Source organism: Ranitomeya variabilis, chromosome 2 (genome assembly GCF_051348905.1).
Source record: "Ranitomeya variabilis isolate aRanVar5 chromosome 2, aRanVar5.hap1, whole genome shotgun sequence".
NCBI classification, from domain to species: Eukaryota; Metazoa; Chordata; class Amphibia; order Anura; family Dendrobatidae; genus Ranitomeya; species Ranitomeya variabilis.
In genome coordinates, this window is record NC_135233.1 from 784,169,743 (window position 1) to 784,185,607 (window position 15,865).

Below are 15,865 nucleotides of genomic sequence, written 5' to 3' on the forward strand. Positions count from 1 at the left end.
CCTTTGCCTGAATTTTTCTCGGGGAATAGATCTTGCTTTCAAAATTTTAAAAATAATTGCAAGTTGTTTTTGTCCCTGAAATCTCGCTCTGCTGGAGATCCTGCTCAGCAGGTCAGGATTGTGATTTCCTTGCTCCAGGGCGACCCTCAGGATTGGGCTTTTGCATTGGCTCCAGGGGATCCTGCGTTGCTCAATGTGGATGCGTTTTTTCTGGCCTTGGGGTTGCTTTATGAGGAACCTCAGTTAGAGCTTCAGGCGGAAAAGGCCTTGATGTCCCTATCTCAGGGGCAAGACGAAGCTGAAATATACTGCCAGAAATTCCGTAAATGGGCTGTGCTTACTCAGTGGAATGAGTGCGCCCTGGCGGCGAATTTCAGAGAGGGTCTCTCTGATGCCATTAAGGATGTTATGGTGGGGTTCCCTGTGCCTGCGGGTCTGAATGAGTCCATGACAATGGCTATCCAGATCGATAGGCGTCTGCGGGAGCGCAAACCTGTGCACCATTTGGCGGTGTCTACTGAGAAGACGCCAGAGAATATGCAATGTGATAGAATTCTGTCCAGAAGTGAACGGCAGAATTTAAGACGAAAAAATGGGTTGTGCTTCTATTGCGGTGATTCAACTCATGTTATATCAGCATGCTCTAAGCGTACTAAGAAGCTTGATAAGTCTGTTTCAATTGGCACTTTACAGTCTAAGTTTATTCTATCTGTGACCCTGATTTGTTCTTTATCATCTATTACCGCGGATGCCTATGTCGACTCTGGCGCCGCTTTGAGTCTTATGGATTGGTCCTTTGCCAAACGCTGTGGGTATGATTTGGAGCCTCTTGAAACTCCTATACCCCTGAAGGGGATTGACTCCACCCCATTGGCTAGTAATAAACCACAATACTGGACACAAGTAACTATGCGGATTAATCCGGATCATCAGGAGATTATTCGCTTTCTTGTGCTGTATAACCTACATGATGTGTTGGTGCTTGGATTGCCATGGCTGCAATCTCATAACCCAGTCCTTGACTGGAAAGCTATGTCTGTGTTAAGCTGGGGATGTAAGGGGACGCATGGGGACGTACCTGTGGTTTCCATTTCATCATCTATTCCCTCTGAGATTCCTGAATTCTTGACTGAATTTCGTGACGTTTTTGAAGAACCTAAGCTTGGTTCATTACCTCCGCACCGGGAGTGCGATTGTGCCATAGATTTGATTCCGGGTAGTAAATACCCTAAGGGTCGTTTATTTAATCTGTCTGTGCCTGAACATGCTGCTATGCGAGAATATATAAAGGAGTCCTTGGAAAAGGGACATATTCGTCCTTCGTCATCTCCCTTAGGAGCCGGTTTTTTCTTTGTGGCTAAGAAAGATGGCTCTTTGAGACCGTGTATTGATTATCGGCTTTTGAATAAAATCACGGTTAAATATCAATATCCGTTGCCACTGCTGACTGATTTGTTTGCTTGCATAAAGGGGGCCAAGTGGTTCTCTAAGATAGATCTCCGTGGGGCGTATAATTTGGTGCGAATTAAGCAGGGGGATGAGTGGAAGACCGCATTTAATACGCCCGAGGGCCACTTTGAGTATTTGGTGATGCCTTTTGGTCTTTCAAATGCCCCTTCAGTCTTTCAGTCCTTTATGCATGACATTTTCCGTGATTATTTGGATAAATTTATGATTGTGTATCTGGATGATATTTTGATTTTTTCGGATGACTGGGACTCTCATGTCCAGCAGGTCAGGAGGGTTTTTCAGGTTTTGCGGTCTAATTCCTTGTGTGTGAAGGGTTCTAAGTGCGTTTTTGGGGTTCAAAAGATTTCCTTTTTGGGATATATTTTTTCCCCCTCTTCCATCGAGATGGATCCTGTCAAGGTTCAGGCTATTTGTGATTGGACGCAACCCTCTTCTCTTAAGAGTCTTCAGAAATTTTTGGGCTTTGCTAACTTTTATCGTCGATTTATTGCTGGTTTTTCTGATGTTGTTAAACCATTGACTGATTTGACTAAGAAGGGTGCTGATGTTGCTGATTGGTCCCCTGCTGCTGTGGAGGCCTTTCGGGAGCTTAAGCGCCGCTTTTCTTCCGCCCCTGTGTTGCGTCAGCCTGATGTTGCTCTTCCTTTTCAGGTTGAGGTCGACGCTTCTGAAATCGGAGCTGGGGCAGTTTTGTCGCAGAGAAGTTCCGATTGTTCCGTGATGAGACCTTGTGCCTTTTTCTCGCGTAAATTTTCGCCCGCCGAGCGGAATTATGATGTTGGGAATCGGGAGCTTTTGGCCATGAAGTGGGCTTTTGAGGAGTGGCGTCATTGGCTTGAGGGGGCTAGACATCAGGTGGTGGTATTGACTGACCACAAAAATCTAATTTATCTTGAGTCCGCCAGACGCCTGAATCCTAGACAGGCGCGCTGGTCGTTGTTTTTCTCTCGGTTTAATTTTGTGGTGTCCTACCTGCCGGGTTCTAAGAATGTTAAGGCGGATGCCCTTTCTAGGAGTTTTGAGCCTGACTCCCCTGGTAACTCTGAACCTACAGGTATCCTTAAGGATGGAGTGATATTGTCTGCCGTTTCTCCAGACCTGCGGCGGGCCTTGCAGGAGTTTCAGGCGGATAGACCTGATCGTTGCCCACCTGGTAGACTGTTTGTTCCTGATGATTGGACCAGTAAAGTCATTTCTGAGGTTCATTCTTCTGCGTTGACAGGTCATCCTGGAATCTTTGGTACCAGGGATTTGGTGGCAAGGTCCTTCTGGTGGCCTTCCCTGTCTCGAGATGTGCGAGGCTTTGTGCAGTCTTGTGACGTTTGTGCTCGGGCCAAGCCTTGTTGTTCTCGGGCTAGTGGATTGTTGTTGCCCTTGCCTATCCCGAAGAGGCCCTGGACGCACATCTCGATGGATTTTATTTCGGATCTTCCTGTTTCTCAGAAGATGTCTGTCATCTGGGTGGTGTGTGACCGTTTCTCTAAGATGGTCCATTTGGTTCCCCTGCCTAAGTTGCCTTCTTCTTCCGAGTTGGTTCCTCTGTTTTTTCAAAATGTGGTCCGTTTGCATGGTATTCCGGAGAATATCGTTTCTGACAGAGGAACCCAGTTCGTGTCTAGATTTTGGCGAGCATTCTGTGCTAGGATGGGCATAGATTTGTCTTTCTCGTCTGCTTTCCATCCTCAGACTAATGGCCAGACCGAGCGGACGAATCAGACCTTGGAGACATATTTGAGGTGTTTTGTGTCTGCAGACCAGGATGATTGGGTTGCTTTTTTGCCTTTAGCGGAGTTTGCCCTCAATAATCGGGCCAGCTCTGCCACCTTGGTGTCTCCTTTTTTCTGTAATTCGGGGTTTCATCCTCGATTTTCTTCTGGTCAGGTGGAATCTTCGGATTGTCCTGGAGTGGATGCTGTGGTGGAGAGGTTGCATCAGATTTGGGGGCAGGTAGTGGACAATTTGAAGTTGTCCCAGGAGAAGAGTCAGCTTTTTGCCAACCGCCGGCGTCGGGTTGGTCCTCGGCTTTGTGTTGGGGACTTGGTGTGGTTGTCTTCTCGTTTTGTCCCTATGAGGGTTTCTTCTCCTAAGTTTAAGCCTTGGTTCATCGGCCCGTACAAGATATTGGAGATTCTTAACCCTGTGTCCTTCCGTTTGGACCTCCCTGCATCTTTTTCTATTCATAATGTTTTTCATCGGTCATTGTTGCGCAGGTATGAGGTACCGGTTGTGCCTTCCGTTGAGCCTCCTGCTCCGGTGTTGGTTGAGGGCGAGTTGGAGTACGTTGTGGAAAAAATCTTGGACTCCCGTGTTTCCAGACGGAAACTCCAGTATCTGGTCAAATGGAAGGGATACGGTCAGGAGGATAATTCTTGGGTGACTGCCTCTGATGTTCATGCCTCCGATCTGGTCCGTGCCTTTCATAGGGCTCATCCTGATCGCCCTGGTGGTTCTGGTGAGGGTTCGGTGCCCCCTCCTTGAGGGGGGGGGGTACTGTTGTGAAATTGGATTTTGGGCTCCCCCGGTGGCCACTGGTGGAATTGAACTGGTGTGCATCATCCCCTCTGTTCACCTGTTTCCATCAGGATGTGGGAGTCGCTATTTAACCTTGCTCCTCTGTCACTTCCATGCCGGTCAACATTGTAATCAGAAGCCTTTCTGTGCATGTTCCTGCTTCTAGACAACTCCCAGCTAAGTTGGACTTTAGTCCTCGTTTGTTTTTGCATTTTGTTCCAGTTCACAGCTGTAGTTTCGCTTCTGTGTCTGGAAAGCTCTTGTGATCTGAAATTGCCACTCTGATGTTATGAGTTAATACTAGAGTCTTAAAGTAATTTCAGGATGGTATTTTGATAGGGTTTTCAGCTGACCATGAAAGTGCCCTTTCTGTCTTCCTGCTATCTAGTAAGCGGACCTCAATTTTGCTAAACCTATTTTCATACTACGTTTGTCATTTCTTCTAAAATCACCGCCAATATATGTGGGGGCCTCTGTCTGCCTATCGGGGAAATTTCTCTAGAGGTGAGCCAGGACTATATTTTCCTCTGCCAGGATTAGTTAGTCCTCCGGCCGGCGCTGGGCGTCTAGGGATAAAACGCAGGCTACGCTACCCGGCTACTGTTAGTTGTGCGGCAGGTTTAGTTCATGGTCAGTTTAGTTTCCATCCTTCCAAGAGCTAGTACCTATGTTTGCTGGGCTATGTTCTCTTGCCATTGAGAACCATAACAGGGGACCATATGAGGGAAGACATCGGGAGATCAGCCCAGAGACACATGGAGTTGACACTGTCCTAACTTTTTGAGTTATGTTGCTGCTACCAATTGCTAAATCAGTTAATGTTTCAAATGGAATGGAAAAATCTCTAACTTTCAGCTTCTGATATTTATTGTGTTGTGAATAAAATATAGCGACAAGAGATTTCCAGGTCATTGCATTTCTGTTTTCTTTACATTTTATGCAGTGTTCCAACATTTTTGGAATTGGGGTGGTATCATTTGTGATTTAAGGAGTATCTGTTAGGGGCTGCCTTTCCTATTTAAGAAAACAGAGGTCATTCACAGACAGGCAAGTTTAATAGATAGTATTTATTAGAAAATGTTAGCATACACACCACTGAATGGCACCCTAAGGACCTAGTATCCTCTGAGGCCCCCTTCAATAGTAAAGTGCAAGATCTCGCATGTTATGGCAAGATCTCTGTCTATCGGTGGTGCATTATGTGCACAGCATCACAGTAACAAGCAAGATCTTGCACTTTGCAAATGAGCGGACATAGAGATTTATAGGATGCTGCTCTGCATACCAGGATCTCACAGCATGTACTTTCAGACACGACTTTTGCTGAAAGTTGGGTCCTTTCGGGTGGCATTATTTACTAAATTTACCTATCTGTGGCTTGCCACTATTTCATTAAAGAGGTTGTCCACTACTTTTTCTTTGATGACCTATCCTTAAGATAGGTCATGAATGTGTAATCAGTTAGGATCAGACACACGGCACCCCAACCGAGCTGCTCTCTTCCGGAACTGCTCCATTGTGGAGTTGCTCTGTCTACTGATAGTGGCTGTGGCAGGGTACTACACATTGATTTGAATAGGAGGCGGATGTGTAGAACCCTACTGCGGCCACTATCAGAAGACGAAGCAGTTCTGCAATCAAGCAGTTCCAGCCGCCACTGCTGACACCGAGATCAGCTGATTGGGAGGAGTGTCAGGTGTCAGATCAGATATTGATGATTTATCCTTAGGATAGGTCATCAGTGAAAAAGTAGTGGACAACCTCTTTAAACTTTATATAAAAAGGCAGGTGATAACGTAGGTACCATTCAATGCTACTTATTTGGGGTGGGTTCTGCATGGATGGTTGATACATTTTGTTCCTATTTAATACCCCTTCTCAGAGGTTGGCAAGTATTTAAAATACTGACAAAATGTGAAGTTCATCCAGTTTTATAGGTCATTAGATCATAATTTCTGTAAACGATAAATAGAAGAATTGCTATTACGGTACTTTATCTTCAGTACAGTTTTAGTGCTATATTCTATTTTCTAAAATATGTACCCCTGACAGTGAACATTTTCAGAAATCTAAATTCACATCATGTACCAGCAATGTACTTTTCTGCTAACATGTTTGTGAAATGTGCTCAGGAAAATGTCATGTAATACATAGTGAAGCAGAAAGAAAAGGTTACCTAAGCAGTAAAACAGTACAGAATATGCACTTTAATTGGTATTTGTCGTTTTCGTTAGACAACAGATCTCCTTAATTGCAGTTAGTGACACGAAGACTGTGAGGCGAGCCTGATCACTCTCTGAAATCTGCTGTTAATGAAGCTATAACAGCAAGAACCGTGGTGAAGTTTCATCATTCTGTATTTTGATTAGAATCAATTACAACCTCAGACTTTACTCATTTAAGGTACAGGGAACAATGAGAGGAGAGCGATTTTGTCACAGCATTGGATGATCCAGCAGTGACATGGTTAACATATAAAATGATCCAAATCTCTTGGCAGGCTGCATCTATTAATTATTAGAACTTCTATTCATATCCTCATCTTATATTTCATTGGTCGAAACGTTAATTATCACAGATGGCTATTTTGGGCACAGAGCGAGGAAATTAGATTACAGTACCTCTTTATACATTATCACATCAGCAATTTTTTGACAGTAATTGTAATATTTCCTGTAATGACCTCTAGTGGTCAAATGTGTACAGAAGATATTGCACGGCACTATATTTCACATATCTTATGGAACTAATAATAATTCAGTAACTAAATCTCTCTTTACAGGATTCGTCAAAGGTAATAAGAATACATCACTTATTGCTTCTAATTCATGAGAAGTCATAGAGTTAATTAAAGTGAACCTGTCACCTCGTGAAACGCTATTTACCTACAGACACGTGGTTAATGGGCAGGTAAATTACATTATAATGCTGTCTGGTCACCTTACTGAAAGTCATTGATTATAATAACACAAATTACGTGGTAGTTATATATCCAAAGTGGCTAAATAAACCTATAAATATGACATATAACCGCTTAAATCTCAAATATATATTATTACATTTAATTTAATCAAGAATCATTTATAAAATGGATTAATGGAAAGAGATTACACAAGAAATAAAAATACATGATGTAGGGCAATAGCATAAAAGTACATATGTCAGGTAACATACCAAAAAAATCATGCAACAATTTAAATGAAATGCTGCAATTAATAATATTGTATGTTGCTGAATAAAATTTCATACGGGCAGCAAACAGGATGTCTGGTAGAGAAAGAGTTAACTCACCTGATTAATCTATATCAATGAAACACGTTGGGGAGACTTTAGAAGTTTTGATACTCCCCCTACACTGGGGGCAGAGTAATGAGTAAGGAGTGCAGAAGAATCTCTGACCGAATGGGTGAGATAAACCCTTTATACATGTAGACTAGATACTCATATATTGAAGTTTATGGTGTCTCTATGGGTGCATTTGCATTATGATGGTTCAAGGGATGGCTATATTTTGAAAAAATCTCCTTTTACCTTCAGGCATAACATGTACCCCTAAGATATTGATGCTGCATATATGTTTTTTTTTTGTTTGGAGGCATACACAGCCCAGTTATACACTGTATCTTATTAATAGGATGATTGGGGGGTTGTGGTAGATGAACTAAGTGGTGATACATATTGAACATCTTTCTGAGATCTATACTTTAACTATATCATATATATACCTCTTTTCTCTACTTAATATACTATTATATCCATTGTAGACAATATCTTTATGTATAGACTGACTACTGCCCCTGGGCCTTGACCTTGACAGGTCTAGACCACTTTCAGGGATTTAAAGGAATCTACAGAAGGGAATAGGACTTTACTAAGGAATGATTATTTGCATTTATTATGGTATCCATTTTGACTTAATAGACCACTTGAGGATATAATGGTGTCCAAGCAAGCACGTCTAAAGAAAGAGGAGACTTTAGACATTTCTAACCAATTGCTGGACTTGGCAGTTGAGACAGAAATGTACTATATACCTCACTATTATTTGTACAAGGCACTGTTCACATATTTTAAACATAATTTTATAAAGATACAAAGATACAATCTTCATTAAATGTTATCATCCCCTATTTCGCTATATCTGGCAATACTCTAAGATGACCTGTTGTGTGCATTCCCCTGCTTTTATTCTTGTTAGTCAATAGTTTGACAGGATTCCTCACAACAATAATTGATACCAACCAATGGTTTTCTGAAACAAAAGAGGTTTTTTTCCGACAGGACATATACACACAAAAAGTACATTCCCTCATTCAATGCAGCCTTCAAAGAGCTCACAAAGATGTATGACGATCAGATAGGGTACTGGTGGGAGGTGCAGAGCTTAAGGCCCCGTCACACATAGCGACGCTGCAGCGATACAGACAACGATGCCGATCGCTGCAGCGTCGCTGTTTAGTCGCTGTGTGGTCGCTGTGGAGCTGTTACACAGACAGCTCTCCAGCGACCAACGATGCCGAGGTCCCCGGGTAACCAGGGTAAACATCGGGTTGCTAAGCGCAGGGCCGCGCTTAGTAACCCGATGTTTACCCTGGTTACCAGTGTAAAATGTAAAAAAACAAACAGTACATACTCACCTTCGCGTCCCCCGGCGTCCGCTTCCTGCACTGACTGTGAGTGCCGGCCCTAACAGCAGAGCGGTGACGTCACCGCTGTGCTGTACTTTCACTTTACGGCCGGCAGTCAGTGCGGGAAGCAGACGGCAAGGGACCTGACGGACACCGGAATGTGAGTATGTAGTGTTTGGTTTTTTTTACATTTACGATGGTAACCTGGTTACCAGTGAAGACATCGCTGAATCCGTGTCACACACACCGATTCAGCGATGTCAGCGGGACCTCAACGATCAAAAAAAGGTCCAGGCCATTCCGACACGACCAGCGATCTCACAGCAGGGGCCTGGTCGCTGCTACATGTCAAACATAGCGAGATCGCTACTGAGGTCGCTGTTGCGTCACAAAACTTGTGACTCAGCAGCGATCTCGCTAGCGACCTCGCTTAGTGTGACGGGGGCTTAAGACAAGATCTGGTATTGTCCCCAGACATCTAAGGATCTCCCTCTCACCAGGATGTCTCTAAAAAAACCCTAATCTGTTAGCCAGATGGGAAAAGGAGGCCACAGAAAGCTCTATTGGATTAATGAGACTTCTGCTGTAGGAAGAAAAGCAATCCTTAACTACCCTGAGCGAATCCCTAAGGGAACAGATAGAAGTGACCAAAAAAACCCTTTCGGAACCGAATTTTCACAAGAAAGCGATACAGTTACAAAATTCACTAGAGAAGTTCCAGTACCATCTAAAGGAGAGAAAGCATACATTCTATACTAGGGAGCTTCAAGATTTTAATGACAACAAAGCTTACTCCATATCCATAACCCACAATAGTCAGAACATGAAAACTGATCTATCTTCCTCTGAAACAGAAGTCTCTGATAGTTATATCAGGTCCAAAACACAAAGAGGTAGAGGAAAAGGAAGAGGGAGGTAATTGGAGTAGAGGGGGCAATAGTTGATCTTCCCAAAGGGTCAGTTTTTTAGAACTAAGTTACCCCCTCAGGAGTCTCTCCAACTCACACAACCCAATATAGGTTTTCAGGCTATCAACCTATCATCTAGATCCATTTCCTTGAGGAAATGTGTGTTCTAAGCAAAGATTTATCGTTAGTTCCTACAATGGATATTGACACTTTTGAGATGATTAAGGACTTTAATATATTTGTCAGACACTTAAAATGGAAAAAATATTTATTGAGGGAGGATTAAAAAAGATGTTTGGTATTGAGGATTTCGGATGATCTCCTCCACGATGTACGACTCCTTTTCCATTTGGGGGACACAGATTCCAGTTTTGGGGGAAACGGTCCATTCACTGAGCTAAAGAATAAAAGCTCAAAGATGTCGCCTCCGATGGGAGATCTGCTGTTCTGGCACCTCAAGGGCTTTGCCACTTTGACATGGCACCCTCAAACAATTTCAGCAAAATTTGAACTTGAATATGGCGTTTCTTCCCTTCTGAGTTTTACATTGTGCCTCAAAAGCAGTTTTCGACAACATATGGGGTATTGGCACACTCAGGAGAAATTCCACAACAAATTTAGGGTCCATTTTTTCCTGTTGTCCTTATGAAAGTAAAAAAGAAAATTTTTGTGGGAAAAAATTGATTTTTTTTTATATTCTTTGCTCTATGTTATAAACTTCTGTGAAGCACCTGAAGATTCAAGTTGGTCACCACACATCTAGATAAGTTCATTGAGGGGTCTAGTTTCCAAAATGTGGTCATTTGTCTGTTTTCCACTGTTTGGGCACATCAGGAGCTCTCCAAATGCGACATGGCATCCTCTCTCAATTCCAGTCAATTTTGCAATCAAAAAGTCAAACAGTGCTTCTTCTATTCTGAGCCCTGTCATGCGCCCAAGCAGTGGTTTTCCCCCACATATGCAGTATCAGCGTACTGAAGAGAAATTGCACAAGAATTTTTGGAGTCCATTATCTAATGTTACTCTTGTGAAAATAAAAAAATTGGTGCTAAAAGATCATTTCTATGGAAAAAATTTGATTTTTTTAATTTTTACGGCTCTACATTATAAACTTTTGTGAAGCACCTGGGGGTTCAAGGTGCTCACCATACATCTAGATAAGTTTCTTTTGAGGGGTCTAGTTTCCAAAATTGGGACACTTGTGTTTTTTTTTCAGGGGCTCTACAAATGCGACATGTTGTCTGCTCTCGATTCCAGCCAATTTTGCGTTCATGAAGTCAAATGATGCTCCTTCCTTTCAGAACCCTGCCATGTGCCCAAACAATGGTTTTCTTCCACATATGGGAGATCAGCATACTCAGGAGAAATTGCACAACAAATATTGGGATCCATTTTCTCTTAATACTCTTGTGAAAATAAATAAAATTGGGTTCTAAGTAAAATGTTTGTGAAAAAAATGGTGTGCATAGATAGGAGCAGCCCAATGAGGCAAAAAAAAAATGTGCACATGAGACCGGTACCAGAAAGTGGCCGCGCATGCTGGAATGCAGGCCCTGTCAGGGAGCCAGCAAGAAGTGGAGCGCAACAAAGTCCAGCACCATTGCGCAACTGCAGATGCTGGGACATGGGTCCATTCAAGGCGCCTGAGTTTTTTTTATCAGGTAATTATGGCAACTCCACATACTGCTATTTATTTGTACATTGGTGTGTGTGCCACCACTTCCCCTGATGAAGCCCTTTCCACTAAGGCGATACATTTGGGCCACTGTTTTCATTCCACTCAGCTCCTGCATTTGAGGGGTCTTGCCCTCTTTCACACATGGAGCATTTGGTAATTTAACCCTTTACCTTTCAGGCTTTTACTGAGTTCTCTTGGTTTCATTATGCAGATGACCCTTTATACAGTGGGGCAAAAAAGTATTTAGTCATTCAGCAATAGTGCAAGTTCCACCACTTAAAAAGATGAGAGGCGTCTGTAATTTACATCATAGGTAGACCTCAACTATGGGAGACAAACTGAGAAAAAAAAATCCAGAAAATCACATTGTCTGTTTTTTTATCATTTTATTTGCATATTATGGTGGAAAATAAGTATTTGGTCAGAAACAAACAATCAAGATTCCTGGCTCTCACAGACCTGTAACTTCTTCTTTAAGAGTCTCCTCTTTCCTCCACTCATTACCTGTAGTAATGGCACCTGTTTAAACTTGTTATCAGTATAAAAAGACACCTGTGCACACCCTCAAACAGTCTGACTCCAAACTCCACTATGGTGAAGACCAAAGAGCTGTCAAAGGACACCAGAAACAAAATTGTAGCCCTGCACCAGGCTGGGAAGACTGAATCTGCAATAGCCAACCAGCTTGGAGTGAAGAAATCAACAGTGGGAGCAATAATTAGAAAATGGAAGACATTCAAGACCACTGATAATCTCCCTCGATCTGGGGCTCCACGCAAAATCCCACCCCGTGGGGTCAGAATGATCACAAGAACGGTGAGCAAAAATCCCAGAACCACGCGGGGGGACCTAGTGAATGAACTGCAGAGAGCTGGGACCAATGTAACAAGGCCTACCATAAGTAACACACTACGCCACCATGGACTCAGATCTTGCAGTGCCAGACGTGTCCCACTGCTTAAGCCAGTACATGTCCGGGCCCGTCTGAAGTTTGCTAGAGAGCATTTGGATGATCCAGAGGAGTTTTGGGAGAATGTCCTATGGTCTGATGAAACCAAACTGGAACTGTTTGGTAGAAACACAACTTGTCGTGTTTGGAGGAAAAAGAATACTGAGTTGCATCCATCCAACACCATACCTACTGTAAAGCATGGTGGTGCAAACATCATGCTTTGGGGCTGTTTCTCTGCAAAGGGGCCAGGACGACTGATCCGGGTACATGAAATAATGAATGGGGCCATGTATCGTGAGATTTTGAGTGCAAACCTCCTTCCATCAGCAAGGGCATTGAAGATGAAACGTGGCTGGGTCTTTCAACATGACAATGATCCAAAGCACACCGCCAGGGCAACGAAGGAGTGGCTTCGTAAGAAGCATTTCAAGGTCCTGGAGTGGCCCGTCCAGTCTCCAGATCTCAACCCTATAGAAAACCTTTGGAGGGAGTTGAAAGTCCGTGTTGCCAAGCGAAAAGCCAAAAACATCACTACTCTAGAGGAGATCTGCATGGAGGAATGGGCCAACATACCAACAACAGTGTGTGGCAACCTTGTGAAGACTTACAGAAAACGTTTGACCTCTGTCATTGCCAACAAAGGATATATTACAAAGTATTGAGATGAAATTTTGTTTCTGACCAAATACTTATTTTCCACCATAATATGCAAATAAAATGATAAAAAAACAGACAATGTGATTTTCTGGAATTTTTTTTCTCAGTTTGTCTCCCATAGTTGAGGTCTACCTATGATGTAAATTACAGACGCCTCTCATCTTTTTAAGTGGTGGAACTTGCACTATTGCTGAATGACTAAATACTTTTTTGCCCCACTGTATATATTGTCTTTGGTCATCTTCTGTGGTGTTACCTATAGGGTCCTTCCCTACCCTGGGTGGCCTTTTTCCTTGATGGGCATGTTATTGTCCACGTTAGGTTTGCAGAGTTGCACCACATAACCCCCTGAGCCAGTAGGTCTGAGATTGCTTTATATGCATATATGTGTATACTGGGCAATATAACATGTACTTATTTTTCTGAGTGGATTGATTCTTGTCTGGTTTTAACTATGCTTTAATATTTTGTGTGGCGTACCAGTAAAATATACTGTTAAATAATTTTCTATACAATCTTGTGGTGTGCATTTATTGCAGTGGTGCTTTCCCTTTTTTGGCCATTATTGTTTACCACAGAGCTTGCACCCCTAGTTTTCCTTTTCCTCTGGTATTTTCGTATATAGTGGTGCGCTTGGTTTCTCTATAATCATAACTCCGCTGACACCTGGAACAGCTGATTGGTGGCTGTGTCGGACTCCAACCAATCAGACATTGATAACCTATCCTAGGGACAGTTCGTCAATGATAAAGTAATCTGAATCAATATTAAAATTACACGTTGCATGTGAATTCTCAGGCTCGTTCAACAGAATTTATTTTTTATCCAGCTCTAAGTTTCTTTGTGTTAATGGAGAAAAGTATCAGCAAACTGTTTAGAGACAAATAGCCCTTTAGGCTGACTTTATATTAGCTAACTCTTCTTAATCCTTCTATTAATGACCTGGCGGATGGCCTTGAAAGTACAGTGTCGGTTTTTGCTGATGCCACTAAAAAATGTTGAATACCTAAAACTTGTAATAGATCTGACATACTACGGAACAATATTGTCAAGTTGTCAGGATGAGCAGTTACATGGCAAATTAAATTTAATCTTTGGAACGATAAAATAAATCTCCTAGACGACAGGAACTGGAAACAGAATACAAGAATGGATGGATGCATGAAAAGAGAGGTAAACAGTTATGATTCATATTAGTATTACTAATAATACTTTTATATTTATACAATGCTGCCATATGTAAAGACCTACAAATGGGGAAGTAACCAAATAAAATAGCAAGTAAAGCCATATTAAAAAAATGACAGATGTTATCGCTGGCAAAAGCTTAAAACTTAAGGAGGATGTGTCACATTTTATCACAATGAATAATTATAGGACAAAATTAACTTGAGTAATCCTTTTTTTCAGCCACTTGGGGGCTGCCATTTGTATCTAGTTATGTGCAATGTGTCAGAGCACCACCCCTGCACACAGCACATATGGCAGACACAGAAGAAGAGTATGGTCGATCTCTGACCCTATGTCCTATGATGTGTCCACACCAGCTGTGAACTGTGCACGCCCCTAGCTGTAGGCAGATCTTGGTGCCATTATATTGTAGACCAACACTAAGGGCTGAGCTTTAATTTCCCTCTGTCACCACTCACCTTAAGTTACTTTATTCTGAACGTAGCAGTGAAATCGCCAGTTGTTGTGCTCTGTATACTGTAAATAGGAATGAGCAGTGACAATTCTGTCGTAACATCTGTGCTGGTTCCTGTATCACCTGTTTCCGCTTTGGCTGCTGGTTGGCGGCGAGCCTTTATTGCTGGCAATTAACAACAGCCACAGTCCTATATTACCGTATTCCTGGGACTTTTGGTGCCACTTAATCCGGGAGCTATGGGGTTAATTTCAGTCTGCCATGGGCAGAGCTGGGCAGATCTGTCAGCTATTTAAACACCTGAAGCTCTGATTTCCACTGCCAGTTAATAAGTTTTACTTACTGGTTACAGCTCTATCTCTTGATTTAGCTGTGTCTTCATGATTTATCCCATTCTCTGACCTCGGCTTAAATTTTCACCACCTGCTTGCTTTCTGATTTAGTCTCTGCTATCAACCCTGCATGACAACTCTTCTTGATTTTTGAATTTGAGGCCATCCTTAGGGAGCTGCATAGTGCCTTGCATTCTTTGTCAAACCATTTTGGCATTGTTTATTTGTAGGTCTCTTGGGGTTAGTTTTTCTGAGGCCTGCTAGTTCTGCCATGGTAAATAGGATCTTGTTAAAATCATTCACTGCCAGGTTGACCCCTTGCTGGTTTGATGTGTAGCTACTTGTGTTAAAATGTACAAGTAGCTCTTGGATCTCAGTTCTGTTGCTCATTTTGATGTATTCAGTGCCTCTGTTTAGGCCACTTGAAGGATGGTGGTAGGTTGCGGAGACTGGTCAGATGGGGCTTTTCCGTAGGTGGTTTGTCCATGGATCTCATATACAGCAGTATCTGGTTGTGGTCTGACAAGTGGGTTTTGGGGGTGACTATGAAGGCATTTATGTTTGCTGGGTCCATGTCTGTTAGGCACCACCACACTACTGCCCACGTGGGAGTTTTGTGTAAACCTCCCTAATGAGTCCCCCCTGATGTGCCCATTCAGTATATACAGCCCCAGCCTCCGGCACAAATTCAGCAGTGTTCTGCCGCTTTTGTTCACCACTCTGTCATAGCTGTTTCTTGCTGTCTGTACTGAGTCGCTATAGAAGGACTCATCTCCCAGCACTGACAAGGAAACTGTTCACTTAGACCATTTTCACAAGGGCTGTATTTAGGTTTCCTACTTCCACTGTTCATACCCAACAGTCCAACACAATTCAGGATGTTACTTTTTAGGACAATTCACATTTAATGCAGTCTCTATGTTCAGCACTTCATCTACTTTCTAGTAACTTATCGCCTTAATAGAGAAAAGTTAATAGAATATGATATTTTGGCTGCAGTGTTACAGCTGAAATGATGCATCCTGTGAACTTTAATGCAGCAATTGATTGTCACTTTTTTGGAGTGCCGCATTCTTATTTGCTC